Genomic DNA, 16,000 nt, shown 5'->3' with positions numbered 1-16,000 from the left:
AGTTAACCAGGCCTTAGATAATAAATAAACAGTTAAGCATGGTGGAGGAAACATTATAGTATGGGCATGTATGGGGTTGTTTTTAGACTGTTATAATCTTTATAGACAACAACGGCTTTACAACGTCGTGCCTTAGATTGTATGAGATTTTAACACGTTTGCAAAAACATATTTTCTAATAGAATTGGAACCTTTAAATGGATCCATCTTTGAGAAAATAATTATTTGCTTATGCTCGCGAGCAGTGGTTTTTCATGGTCGAGCTTTTTTAGGCACTTAATCAGAAGTACCATGCTCTTTTAAATAAACTGTAGCATTGAATATCTTTTTATCAAACACTCTAAATGATTTTATTCTTTCCTGTAACTCCAGTTTTTGTCAAAATGTAAACTTAAAATTATTTTTCTTGTTGATGGGTCACAATTGTTACTTTTACCCATTTATACTGCAAAGCAAATTAATTTTCAGAAACTTTTATACGGAATGTTTAAAAAACGGTGCAAATATTTGTAGAAGAAAAAAATACTGTCGGCATTTCAACAGGTTTTGACTTTGGAACACTCGAAGCATGCTGTTTCTAATTTGTTGTCCAGACTGAAAATGCTTGGAAATCAGGTTTCACTTAAAGTTGTTTAATTTTATTAATTTAAGCTAACGTTTGATTAAAAATAAGCAATTTATTATAAAACTAGATTAACGGGTGTTCTATTACATATGAAATAATGCTTAATCACTAATACGTTAATACACAAAAGTAAATAAATTTGATCACTACTTCATCCTGTTACGTGTTTCTAATTAAACGTCCACCACTGTATATATATTTTTTGTTTCTGTATAAACGATGTATGTATTACATATATTTTTATATTTCGATAATTGTAAGTTCTGTATTTTAATGTACAGTTAATGTTGCGTTTATTTTACCGAGATTGTCATAATCTTCAGCACGAAATTGTAGTTTTAGTCAAATACGAATGTAAAAACTATGTATATGAATTTTTATTTCTTAAAAACATATGTATACGAATAAAGATTACATTCGAAAATTGCCGCGTTTTGTATTAAATTGTTTTTAAGCTCGCATTTGTACCGATGTTTTTTATAAAACTTTGAGATGTCATTTTTCTTTGTATGTAGTTGTACGCCAATCAATTGGCGATTTGTGCTGAACAATGAATTATGCAACATCTGTAAATCTACCACATTTCTTGCAAAATAAATCATTTCATTTCATTTCGTTCATTTCTAAAGTTGAACGCCCCCTAGATGTACAGTTATAGTTGATCTAACATATCTCTGAAGACCTGAAAACAAATAATAACATTAATATATCGCCGATTGAATTTAAGAATATTATTACTATAGTTTCATAGTTTTATTAAAGTGATGAAGTTTTGGATATAAAATCATGAGAACTTTCTAAAGGTTTTTTCCTTAATCCATTAATAATATACGGCCTTACTAATAAAAAGTTAAACAATGGATAAATTTCTACCATTTTCTACAATAGCTTTGTCCTGCTCTTGCTCACATGAAACGTCAATCATAAAAACAAGACAGGTTATTGCAATAACTAATCCATTGCAAAGCGAATGGGTTACATTTTATTAGTAAGACCGATAAATATAGTTTTAATATTTTTTGAATGAATTCTCTGTTCAATTAAATCGTTACCTTGTCACATGACTCTATAATTTCTAATTTATCGATACAACAAAAAAGTTGCTACTTCTAACCAATAGATTAATTTTAAATATGTACTGTATGTATGTTTGTACTGTCTATATAGTATTTCAGAAAGATACCCTACTTGAAAAGAATTATTTGTTTTTTTATATGTATGTAGGTGGCAAAACCGATTTTTTAAGGATACGGATCGTCAATAATGCTACGTCAACTTTGAGCTGTTATGAAAAATTATAGAAAAATATTTTTAATTGTTTTTACTGAATAAGAAAATATCGGTAGAAATGCTAGCTCAATACCTTGTTTGTATATTTCTGATTTACTGAAGAAAAACTTTCTTTAGAGGTTTAATGAATTTTCTTTAAACGTTTTTTTGTACACTGTATGATTTCTGCTAATAAAATTGTTTTAAAGGAAATTGTATTTTATTTTTATATACCTAACACATTTTCCTAAAACTACGTCATATATTTTATGAAAAGGTTGCCGTACGGTTGGTAATTTACGATACGACCATATGAGTATACTATAACTGTTCTTTCGATATTAGTAAATTATGTACGATAGATTTAATGATTTGAATTTTGTCATCATTAAGAAGTCTATAACGAACCTATAATACATCAACAACTGCTGATTTTCGGTTTGTTGGATTATCTCCACTTGGATAATGATTGATAAAAATTGAAAATTTTGCTAATAATAATTAATGTCTTAGCAGAGCCGACCGAATTTCTTTGATTAGTGAACGTTATTACAGTGTTATACACGTTAAAACACATAAAATTATAGTATACAAGTCAATAACTGCGTTAAAAACAACCGACTTCAAACTTGCACTTGCAACATTTACAAATACAGACAAAAATGTTCATAAAATAATTAAACTACTGGGCCTATCCGAATAAAATTTTTATGGGACCAATTTGACACCATCCCGCATCGAACAAAAAAAGAATCACGTAAATCGGTTCAGAAACCACGGAGTAATCGGTGTACATACATAAAAAAAAAAAAAACATACCGGCCGAATTGATAACCTCCTCCTTTTTTTTGAAGTCGGTTAAAAATACTACAACATACATTCAGTTGATTCATAACTCAATCTCAAAATAAATAAAAAGCCTTGATACATTACTATTCTATCTAACATATAAATATGTAAGTTGAACTTCACTCAAGAAGGTTATCAGTTTCGTGAAATCTGGATGCGTTCCAACGGTTCGGCAGACTTTTTAATGTATTCCTATTAGCCTGGCAATCTCTTGAGAAATCTCGACAACTTGAACCTTAGCTGTAGTGCAGTGGGCTTATATATTTAACATACGATTTGCAAGACCGCTGCACAAACTTCGCTATGAACATTGCTTATTATTAATTAAACTTTCTTGACCCATATGCAGCGGTTCGTTAAGGACTCCTTGGAACGTCGGGGAAATCATTATAACGACAAGTTTCGAAATATGTATAGATAGAGTTGGTACAGTTGATAGTTATGTATAATCACAATAATTTTTTATTGACTAAAAATCAACTTAGCATTATTTCAACTGCAGTTATAGGCCTAGCTGATATAGGTGGGTATCAGCTAGGCCTATAACTGCAGGCTGCAGCTATAACATACATTTGAATCTAGAAAAGATACAAATTGTTTTACTTAGTTACTGCACTGAGCTACCGAAAAAATAACGGAAAACAAGACACTTTTGTATCTATGCTAAACACGACATAATATATTCATTGTGCTCTTTTTTTACAGAGGTAAAGGATTCACAGCCCTCCTCAATGACAAACAAGGGGTGCTTAATAAGCCTCACTTTGTTTGACTGACCGCGAAACTTGGCCACGTTTTGAATAATATCAACATATTTATCACGACGTGATATTAATCAAGAAATGATATTTATTTAGAGCGTTCGTTAAGGCAGCTAATTGCGCGTCCGCGTCCTAGCTCCCGACCATAAATTATAATGTAGTCTGATTTATGAGAAGACAGCGGAACACTGGGTGGTGTTGCCGCGTGTTTGGAACTAAATTTCTAAGTGTCCTTTCATTTAGATACGATCGTGAATTATTGTGGATTTAATGCAGCTTAGATGAATGAATTAAATAAGAAAGAAATCTGTAGGTATTTAATGCAGAGCGGAGATATGAATGTTGGTATTTATGCGAATTAAGAACTGATTATGCGCAAAGATTGACAATATCTTTACATTTGCAATTTCAATGATAACTGGCAAATTCATAGAATTAGGAATAAGTACAAATGGCCGATACGGTTGTAGTCAGTTTTAATACGAACATCGTACTTCATTCATTCAGAAGCAATGTGCTTCTAATATTTGTCTTTTACCTATTCTGACTGTACTTCTATCAGTTCTCCTTAATTTATAGTCGTGACGTAACCAATAAAAAACTTTTAATTGGTAGGAACCATGTAGGAACCTATTACTTTTTATAGGCTACAATCTACTTAATTGTTAATGTACCTACTTAACAAAATTTATTTGAATTGTGGCTCCATACACAGAGCATTGAAGATAATAGGTTACCGCCAGAAAACCCAAATCATTATAAGTTATAATCCGCATCCGCTTATAAACGGAGTCGTAGTTGATATCAGTACTCTTGTTGCTACGCCATTAGTTTTGTTTCTTGTAGCTCGCCGGATAACCGGCAGACTCAAGAATTAGTTAATGAACTCAAAACATAACTTCGCTATACTGCTTGTCAACTGCGTATAATACGATTTTCCTTAACAATAATTAAGATAGGAGCTTTGTTTTGGCCGCTGCGTTTTATTTACTCTTCTTATTTGGTACGAGCATAGTTTAAGATTGAGGGACTGAGGGTGCTAGTTAATGCCGGCGATTTTGTTTGTGTACAAATGCGTTATACAAATAGTTAAAGATTATTAATCAATCTAATTCAGGACATAATAATTGATCAAGTAATTATAATAATATAAAAGCGTTTAAATATGTAGGTACATAATTTGTAGGTGAGAAAAAATATGTACTTCTTCAAATTATAATTACTCAGGATTTTCGTAGTAAGGTTTTACGTAGAACAAAATCTGCATCACCCTAAGACATTTTAATATATTTTACCATAAATGAATTTAAGATTTTAATAATTAACGAAATCGACTGCCTTATTGTTATTGTTATTCAAATTCAATAATTAAAGCAATAGAGCTAATTATCTACATTCTAGAATACTTAAACCACATGTTGTCCACCGTAAAAGACCGTAAACCAAACTCGACGCTTCCTCAACGTAATCACTGCGAAAGAAACTAATTTCACATCATAAAGTTGAACAACTGTTGTAATATCAAAGGTATTTCGCTAACACCACTGAAACAACCTCAGAAATAAGGAAGAACAAATGTAGTGACGTTGGTCTGTTGCACTTGTAGACGACAATTGGTTTTCTTGTAATAATAGATATATGTTCACATTTCACTTCGGTAATTTTATAGCAGTTGTTCAGTTCAATCTATTCTGTTCTTAACTTTAACAGGGAGAATAGAAAGAGAAAAAAGTTTCCCACGACACGGCACATCACTAAAATGTCGTGTTTAAGGAAGCGTTCTCATCGCTGATTGAATTTTGCCAAGAAATCTTAAACAGGAGATTAATCTCTGCCTTAAGTGAGGCGACAAAACAGATGTAAAATCTTTCAACAATGCTAAAGTTATTCGTAACATTTAAACCACATCACGTTTTGTAACTCAACTACTTGGATTGGAAAAGTTCGGATCAACGGGAAGTTAGCACTGTTTAAGTGACATTGCGTTTCGAATATTTAATCCCTATCGACTTTTGAATGAAGTATTTTGGCAATTGAGAGCGAAGACAACTTTATTCCTTTTCTTTTTAGTTTTTATTAGTTTCATTCGTTTATATGTAGTTTTATTCCGTTTTTTAACACAGAACACACTGTACAAATACGACCATAGCTCGTTAAATTATAATATGTTGTTACACCATTAACACCAAATAGTCAAATTAAAACAGAAAAGATCAAAAGCTAATAAATGATAGCGATGCAAATTTTAAAACTAAAGCATTGACCCAGCTTTGGATCAGAATAATTAATCAAGGTTTTCTGTATGAGTCGCTAAATGAGGTCGTCCTAACGATCCAACTTTGAGGTGGGGAAATCTATTATTTAGAGAACGGTCTTGTCACATACTAACGTGAGCCAACCGCCAACGTGCTGGCAAAGTTAAAAGCCCGAGTTCGTGGAACAAAACCACTTCGAAAAGACAATGAAAATTATTATGGAGCGTTTGCAGAGACGCGAAGACGGAAGGGACGGTATAAGTGGTGTATCAAAAGTGGCAAGTTCAAGCAAGTAACAGGGAAGTGAAACATACTATAAATGAAACGAGGAAAAGATTCTGACTAGATCCTTTAACTGTTAACTATATTTAGTGTTAAGTGCAGTATTTAATGAATATTTAGAAATTGTATCACATCAATGATATCATTTAAAGTATTATGTTTCATATAACTTAACCCTTCGATCATAACACACATTCAAGATAAATTAGAGGCCATTCCGCAAATACCCCGTATAATTTATAAGTTAGGTGCTGAAAATGTTTCCAATTGAGGCGGCCGTTTTTCCGCTGTCATTGGAATAAGCTCCATTTCCACGGACGATACGGCCACATCACATTTCTGATCACGCACCGAACGCGTCTTGAGGCGTGCCGCGAGATTGTTGGATGAGGCACCTTCTAGATTAATAGCTATAGTGTGAGATCTAGCCTTTAAGAAAAAAAAATGAAACTTATTGTGGTATGAAGATTATTGCAATCTTTACACGTAGGCTATAGCAATCTCATTATTCTTAACTAGCTTTTCTCCGCGGTTTTACCCGCATTCTCCGCTCCTATAGATCTTAGTATGATGATATTATATATCCTGTAATAAATGGCCAATCCACTTTGAAAGATTTTTTCAAATCGGACCCGTAGTTCCATACGTACAATAAAATAAACAATCTCTTCAGCATTATAATGTGGCGCTTATATCAATGACTGTAGAATAATATTTAACTTTTGTTCAGCACTGCAATGAGGGAATATAACAACTGATGGGCGTTAATTTACTCTCCCCAAGTTCCAAATCCCAACGAAGATACGTCAGGTTTACACTGCATATTATTATCTCGTAACTAGATAGGCAAATATTATCTTTGGGAACGAGGACGACTTAATATACCTACCTACCAGTAAAGAGTGCAGTATACTAATTATAAAATGTGGTAGATTGAATAATCAAATCTAACAAAGACAAAGTTAATAGAGACTGAGACTTAGAATTCCAATAATCACGATAAAGCAAAGTAAAATCACCAAGAAACATATTTTAATATATTGAACTAGTAAAGCAAACAAATATAAATTAGATAGAGAAGTCAGATTACGTAGGATTTTAGTAGCGTGAGGACTGTCAGTAAATGAACAATTAGCGGGTACATTTCAGTTTTTTACATATTATTATTAGAATAAGAGACTAGGATATACCCGCATCTGTAGCGAAGATATTCTGACCTGTGCCTTACTGGATTATTATCTACGTGTCATGTTACCACTGATGAAATTATACTCTCCTTGGGGATAAAGACGTAAGAGTTTTCTTTGTTTCACTTTCACTGCTCTCCAACTTTCTAAAGATATATCGTTTGATGTTTGCCGCTTTACATCTTGTCTCTTGATATCTATTTGTCATGGTAGGTTTATAATAAGGCTAGTACTTTTTACGTAAGACTTACGAATTTCTTCATGGCTTTTGTAGATTTAGGATTTTGAATTTTAAATTATTTTTCATTTTCATTTACCTAATTACCTACGTTTTAATAGATATGAATACAGGTAATTTATGTAGTTCGTAATTGTTATGTATTGAACATACCAATATTACAAATGTGAAAATACCTTTTGTGTGTTCGCTGGTTGTTTGTTTAGGATAGTGTACAGTGAATTTTTACATAAAGGTTACTTTCTATCGTGAAACAATACTTGATGACATAAACAAAATAGGGATACAATATCGATTTGCTGTTTTAATTTCTTTTTAATCAATTGTGTGACGGCAATTTATCCGCGTTTAAACGTGAATTCGTTGTGAATTGAATATTGTAAATTCTATCAGTAGGTAGGTACATCGAATCAGAAATCGAATACTTAACTTCATCGCCTATGCTCCATATAGACGGTCAAACTCTCATACCTCATACTATTAACCGTTTGCTAGGCCGTTTCGGCCACCTTATGTAGTGTATCTTCATCGTTGACAGTATATTAATCATTTGTTTAGCCTAGTTGCTCCGAAGGGTCAATTTATCTTACGTTCTGAGGAAGTGTCACCCATTCTTCATATCTTGTATGATATGTATCAAAATATTAAAGCGGTCACAAAAAGGGTACAGAATTGGCTGAATATAGGTGAATGTGTCGACAGTTTTTGCTGTACTTGATGCCGATCGCGAAGAAAATTAATCTAATGAGATCGATCTTATAGATGCGAAAGTTTATGTCTTTGTTTTTCTAGTTTCTTCCACGTCACAACACAGTTATTTTAATGGTATGCTTCTTGCACCTGGAGATAGTCAAAAGGGTATAGCGTAGACCGTGACATCGGTTACATATTATAAGGATAGGTTGTTTACACACATTTATAGACAGGTTTCTTATTCCCATGGAAATTTCCTTTGCAGACGAAGCTGCAGGCGGTCAGCTAACATAAATAATATGAAAAAGTCAATTGTCTGTCAATAGCTTTACCTGTTTTTGTGTGAGCAGAATAAATGTTTAAACATTTATTTACAAAAATAACATACCGAGAGTAGACTATTTCGACTTAAATACTAGTGACAATTACCTAGTATTTAAGTACTTACACGTTAGAAAATAACGGAAATCTTATAAGAGTCGAAATAACTTTATATATCGATAAGTTTAAACCGGAAAATATATCCATATAATTTTGAATACTCCCTGGATTCAGCAGTGGCGTTTAGTGAAATCTCATTCCATTTTCCTTTTTAAGAGTTTTAATAAACATAAAGCACTGCATTTCATGATTGCGATTTCAGTTCGAATCGCTTGAAAATCATCTCAATTTGAGTAATGCAAGTCTTTGTGGATATCGGAAATGTATCAACAAGTTGTGCCTTCAACTTTACGCGAAAATTGTTCGACATTTATCGGTTATTTATTTTAATATCACGGACTGTAGGCGTTTGGGGACGTTCTCGTTGTTTCTGAAGAAAATGTTTCATTTTTGTCTTGTCCAAACCGATCGGAGATGTTTTTTCATGATTGGATTTTGAAAATATATTTTTAGGTACTTTGCTCTGTCATAGATTAAGAGAAGGATTTCGAACTTTAAATGAGATTCGCAATGTAATTTTTTATAGTGAAGCTCTCCTGTCTTTTAACTATTTTAGTTTGCGCATACCTATCTATAATTCAAAGTAAATTGTGGTGCTTTACGCAAAGTTATTTCACGATCAAAAAGTAGACAGTGGAAGATTTTCCGCTCAGTTCAGTTCATTCTCAAAAACGAATAAACGTAAAGGAATTTTATCCATTCCATTAGAAGGGATGTCTTTTGGCGTACACCTCTGCAGATTGTATGTCTACGAATTAACAGTAAACCCGAAAATGCTCCGTAGAACCGACGCTATAAGAGCTATATTTGTTCCAGGGTAATGAACGTTTTTGGGTGTACTTGTAGGTGTGGGTGTTTATTCAAATGGTTTAAAAGCAATATGTATTTACCTACACTTTGAGCCCATTACGACGTGCGAGACACTCGAAACTCTATTGAAGTAATATCTGATCATTGTATGCGGGAATCTGTGAAGAGAATTTTTAAAGTGGGATAAGGTGTTGTGCCTTTCACGTGAATACTTAGAAATGTGGGTAGAATTATGTCTATAATCTATACTAATATTATAAAGATGAAGAGTTTGTTTGTTTGTTTGAACGCGCTAATCTCAGGAACTACTGGTCCGATTTGAAAAAAGTTCATTTTTATGCATCTAGAATGTACCTACGTAATCTAGATTAGCTCTTCAATTATATAAAGGATAATGCTTTAGCTATAAATTATAAATAACAATTTTGAATTTACTAAGTTATAACTAACTTGAAATGATCTCTACATACTTATTTTCTATTTAGCATGAATAGAAAATCGAAAAAAAAGTCACGATATAATATAATTCCAATACGAGGTAGGTACCTCATAATATTATGGTGCTTGATATCTACTTATGCAGCAGTGTCAGCACACCACAGTTCGGATTACAGAATATGTGGTTAATATCGTTTCAATGAACGTGACTCGTGACAAGGGTCGACAGCCCGCTGGTTGTTCATTTCGACCAGGTGTCTTTGCGAAGAGCTATGAGCGGATGGTGTTGTTTTAAATCTATGAGCTGTGCCCAGTTTCTCCCAACGAAACCGCGGGCATAACTAAGTATTTCTAAAGTTCATGTGTTGTTCTGTACGTAACTATATTACTGTAAGGTTTCACTCAATTTCCATCCATTACATCCAATTATTCTGTTAAATGTGTTAATGTAACAAAAGTTGTGCACTTATTGCTCAGAGAACCATAACACATTATACTAAAAAGGGGGAAAAAAACTAACAAAATTTAATTTAACAGTGAAATGAGTACGAAATATAGATACTCAACGAATAGATTAATCTCAAGTAATACGAAATAATTTAGATTTTAGACTATAAAACAGCTTGAATCTTATGACTTCCGCTGCAGCACCTCGCGCATCCAGCATCCAGCGGCGGTCGCTGTCAAAATGTACGAATTGTACTCCTAACACTTTTTAATTAAATACCTTTTGCGATATTGCGCTCTTTCATTGCCGAATATTTGTTTAAGCGCCAAAATATAGATGCAGCTTACAAATGTTAAATATTATTTCGTTCATCCTATACCTAGTATCTATTGATTTACAATTTTCTGATCTTTGTGAACACTTTATAGTATATGATAATCTATTAAATGTGAATGTTGACTAGTAACTATTAAATATTATTTGTTATTATATTGAATATGCAGTTAGATAAAACAATAAGATATTGAAGTAGATTCACATTTACAATAGTATTTAGTTCTGAATATATAAAGAGCTCTAGATTACCTCCAAAACAAATAGTAATTAATAGCAAGCATCGATAAGTCATTAGTATTAGGAATCGCTATAACGTATGCATGGTGAAAAACCGACAGCGCTCATCAGACCACAATTACACTCTAAGGGCCTTCGCTGAAGCGTTTATGTAAATAAATAGCTTACGCGTGACTAAGTTAAGAACCTGCATATAACTATGAATATGAGACATGTACTTACATTGTTAAATGCAGTATTTATTTATCTATATATATATAAAACTCAAAGGTGACTGATATAGTGATCTATCAACGCACAGCCCAAACCACTGGACGTATCGGGCTGAAATTTGGCATGCAGGTAGATGTCATAACGTAGGCGTCCCCTAAGAAAGGATTTTAGAAAATTCATCCCCCGCGGGGATTAAATAGGGGATGAAAGTTTTTACCATGAAAATTTATCTTTTCTACGCAGGCGAAGCTGCGGGCAACAGCTAGTTGAGATATAAGAGGATAGACTTACACTTTTATTGAACTGCTCTCGAGTTTTATTGTAAAGAAGTCAGGATACATTTTTAATTACCATTGATTATTATTAATTGATACTAGCGGTCCGCCCCGGCTTCGCCCGTGGTACATGTTTACGTTTTCTCTACATAAAAACCATCCTCGTACTTCAAGGAATATAATAAAAAAAGAATTATCGAAATCGGTTCAGCCGTTCTCGAGTTATGCGCTTACCAACACATTTTGCGATTCATTTTTATATTAATTGATATATGTAATATGTATCTAAAAGCATAAGGCAGAATTCGCAATTGCTTATATGAGTTTGGTGTTATGTATACATACATTTAGATGGGTATAGACCTTAGATCATTAAGTAATGGATGGAGCACGCTGGCAAATGTTCTAACTAAACTTTCTGCCGGTTTTGGTGCGGGGAGGGTAACTCACACTTTGAAACACAATCACACATTCACAAAAATAATTTGTGTCTTTACAAACTCAAACTATTACAAAATGGACAGACTAGCATGTTTTTGCACACATACATCGATTACACAGAAAATCTCTGTACATATACGTAATAATACAATCGCTCTAAAGGGATGTAACCATATCGATATTACAAAAATAATAATTTTGTTGAAATTAGAAATAACATTAATATTATATTCATAAAAATACTACACAGGTCATTTGTAACGTTTTCATCATTATTATATGCATACGAAAAAACAATAAAACGCCATTTTATTTGTATTTGAATATGTATTTATTCAACACATCACATATTATATTCAATAAAATAAATATCGGTCCAGAAATTTTTATTATTTCTGTACCGAGGTGTCCATTCTGATTTTCTCCCACAGCATTCAATCCACCTTAGCCTTAAGGTGATGAATTAATTTTTCTAACATTTACGGCCCTTTTCAAACCTTCGTAATTTTTATATTATTAAAGTTGTCGTGATGAAAATTCTTGACAAGAAAGTTCAATAGTAACACAATACGTCTACCGTTTTAGAAACATGATTCCATGATATTTTCTCGATAGAAAAAAAATACAAAGTTATCATTGTTATTTTTTTTTAATCTCTGGCATCTTCAAAATAACAAACGTAAAGTTACGACTTTTTGGATATTAACTATAAAATATACAACCTATACGTCTACCGTGTTAGAATTTTGAAATATGCGATGGTTTTGAAATAAACAAGAAATACTTGAAATTAGCGCGCGACCAGCCAATATAGCGAGAGCCGCCCTGTACCTTCCTACCCCGATCGCTGCACGAGTCATTCCCGCTACGGCCGTCACACGGGGAACTTGTGTCGCTCGCGCAATCGTAAAAAAGGGTGACAACACGATAAGACAAAATGAGACAAATGGGGACAATAAAGAAAATAAGAAGAAGAAACATAAAGGTTGGAGGAAAAAGAATGGAACAAATTAATGAAGTAAGTTGGTTTTATTTTAAATTTGATGATAATTGTATTATAGACGATGTTTGATATGTACCCCTGTTTTAAGTACATAACGAATGTGTAAGATTTTTTCATTTATAGCATAAATAATCTGTTCAGAAATCCGGAATCCAGAAGGAAAATAAACCCACTGATTGTTCACAATGTGAATCCACTCCTTCGTAAGTACCTTTATTCAGTCAAAAATGTATGTTATCAAAGCTCTACTGGTTTTATCGCATGATTCCATTTTTAGCAAAAAGCAACAAAGTGCAAAGAAATAAAAAATCATGGTGAACTTAGTGGAAGTATGGTGGACGTAATATGGAATTATGGAACAGGAGCTCGTTGGAGTAGTATTATATTTTAAAAAAATACGAAAAAATTTCAAGAATTTCTTAGTAGGTGGTAGATAAGTATGTTGTATAAAGAATTTGATGTTGATATTTATTTCATTTATACTTACTACAGCTGTGCGGGAAATTGCTTAGTACTAAAACCGGTTTATATTCATATTTACATAGTAATGTGAGTTTTCATTTCGAAAAAGTTTGTGTAAGTATATTAAATTGAGTTCCTGGGTGATCTGGAAACACAATTGGGCCCGGAAGATGGCTCTGCAGTCACTCCTCCTAATGACATGAACCGATTTGGATGAATATTTGTGTGCACATTTCATTTTTGTGGGATGATTGGTTGATTCGCTTTCACATTAGCTAATATTATGTATTTTTGTTGTTAGAAAGTAAACTTAATTTAATGTTTATAATACATTATTATTGGTATAAATAAGCCAGTGTTCGTCTCACATTGCTGTACCTACCTACCTACCCTACCAGGGCCTAACTTTGTTCTGGCTATTTTATTTTGATTATTTGTAATGAATAATTACAATTATAATAGAGTGCAAAAAATAAATACATGCGTCAATATATTTTGTGTTTTTTTTAAACAATTTTTTTATTTAAAAAAATATCATTCCGACCGCGGCTTTGCCCGCGTGGAATTAGATTATATCGTGAATCCTGTCTTATCCCACAGAAGTGTTCAGTTCGGATAAAAAGTATCCTATCCTATGTGTATAATCCAGGCAATTAGCTATATTTTATCAAAATTGGTAATGTAGTCTTGACGTGATTAAGTAACAACTAACAAAAAAATATACAAATTAACATCCAAAGTTTCGCATCAGTTTTACTGTATTAGTGATATCTTCCACTCTTGACTTTGACTGAGAAGAATTAGGGTTTATAACTTCTTTCAGAAATATTACCTTTCATTTCTGGGCATGACGTAATATCTACGTCAGCTTCAAATTCTATCTAAATCCATTCAGTAGTCCGCGTTATTGAGTACCATTTCATTTTTTCAGTGTTACAATATTTTTTGTTATTTTAAAGATTATTTATAACCTGTATTATTTTGTAATAAAGTAAACATTACGAAATAATAATAATTATTAATAATGTCTAAGTAGTTGTTAAAAAGAAGATTATTTGTTTATAAGCAAGAAAATAAAACCAATAAATCAACAATTAATATATGTATAAGAATATTATAACTGTATGACGACTCCATACATGTTTGTCCCGAGTCGGCCAGCGGCAGCGCGGCGAGTTTGCAAGAATGACTTCGCGCACACCCGCGTTCGCGATAGCGAGCTATTAGACTCCGCCCGCCAAGCAGTAGATTTTTTTTCGTGTATCGTCTTAAAGCAGGATTTTTTGTAAATCTGAAATATACGCAATATTCGTACATACATATAAACAAAGTAGCTGCTCCGCGCGGTTTCACCCCCGTGGCTCATCTCCTGTTGGTCGTAGCGTGATGATATTATATACCTTCCTCGAAAAATGGGCTATCTAACACCGAAAGAATTTTTCAAATCGGACCAGTAGTTCCCGAGAATAGCGCGTTCAAACAAACAAACAAACAAACTCTTCAGCTTTATAATATTAGTATAGATTACATAATAGAAAGGTTACAAGATTAACATTACAAAAAAACGGCTAAATGCGAGTCGGACTCGCGCACGAAGGGTTCCGTACCATTAAAATGTTCTGCCAGTTAAAAGTAACCGAGCGTAAATTTTAATAAATATATACAAGACTTACAAAATAAACATTATACACCTTTTTATGCAGTTGTGTAAAATTATAATATAATAAAGATTAATTCTCATCTCATTTCAAATTATACTTAGAAAAATATTTTTTTATCGACGTTCAAGTTAAAAGCAGTCCGTCACTAAGAAAGTCGTAAAAATTTACGACCTTTTAAGCGACGAGTTTTTAAATTCAACTCTATCACTAAGTTCATAAAGATTAAATTTGAATTTCTCTTCAAGATAGTCTCGCTACATCACTTTATAGTCTCGTGGGGAGTGCGGTTCAATATCGCGTTCTAAAGTCAACTTTATCGCTTAGTTCATAAAGATTAAATTTGTATATTTTCTCTTCAAGATAGTCTCGCTACATCACTTTATAGTCTCGTGGGGAGTGCGGTTCAATATCGCGTTTTAAATTCAACTTTATCTCTTAGTTCATAAAGATTAAATTTGTATATTTTCTTTCCATGATAGTCTCGTGAGGCCGCATCAATGATCGAGTACACACATGACTCGATTATTTGTCTTGATCATATCGCTAAACGATACATCGACGATTATTAGAAATTGCATTTAATTAGAAATGTACGTTAAAAAAATAAAAAAATATACACAAATGAAAGGTTATTCCATCTTTTTTAATATTCGACATGTTTGAATTGCTTCTGCAAGACTTGACAGTGCAAAACGGCATTTTTAGCGGAGCACTCGCAGACGTCCTTTCGATGTTTTACGAATACGCAGAGTGTTCGTAATCGATTACGCAAATAGTTTTTATGAAAGCATAAGATTTTTCGATTCGAATAATCTTATACCTCGGCAAAAGGGGAAACGCCTGCGTGTGTTATCCATTACTTAATGATCTAAGGTATAGACTATTGGTACTAACCTAAAACTACAGAAACGAAAAAAGGCTTCTGTAAATTACAAACATATAATAATGCCAAAATATGCTCACATAATATTATATCTTACAGAGAAAGTTTCTGACACTGGTTTTCTGTGAGGACCACCATTTATGAAGAAAATATTTTTTTTTGTTATTTCATGACGTAGGTAATTTAACTATGG

This window comes from Colias eurytheme, chromosome 19 (genome assembly GCF_061535395.1).
Source record: "Colias eurytheme isolate Ceu_HAF_F1 chromosome 19, ilColEury1 Martin Lab GWU primary, whole genome shotgun sequence".
In the NCBI taxonomy this organism is placed as follows: Eukaryota; Metazoa; Arthropoda; class Insecta; order Lepidoptera; family Pieridae; genus Colias; species Colias eurytheme.
This window is presented reverse-complemented; position numbering follows the sequence as displayed.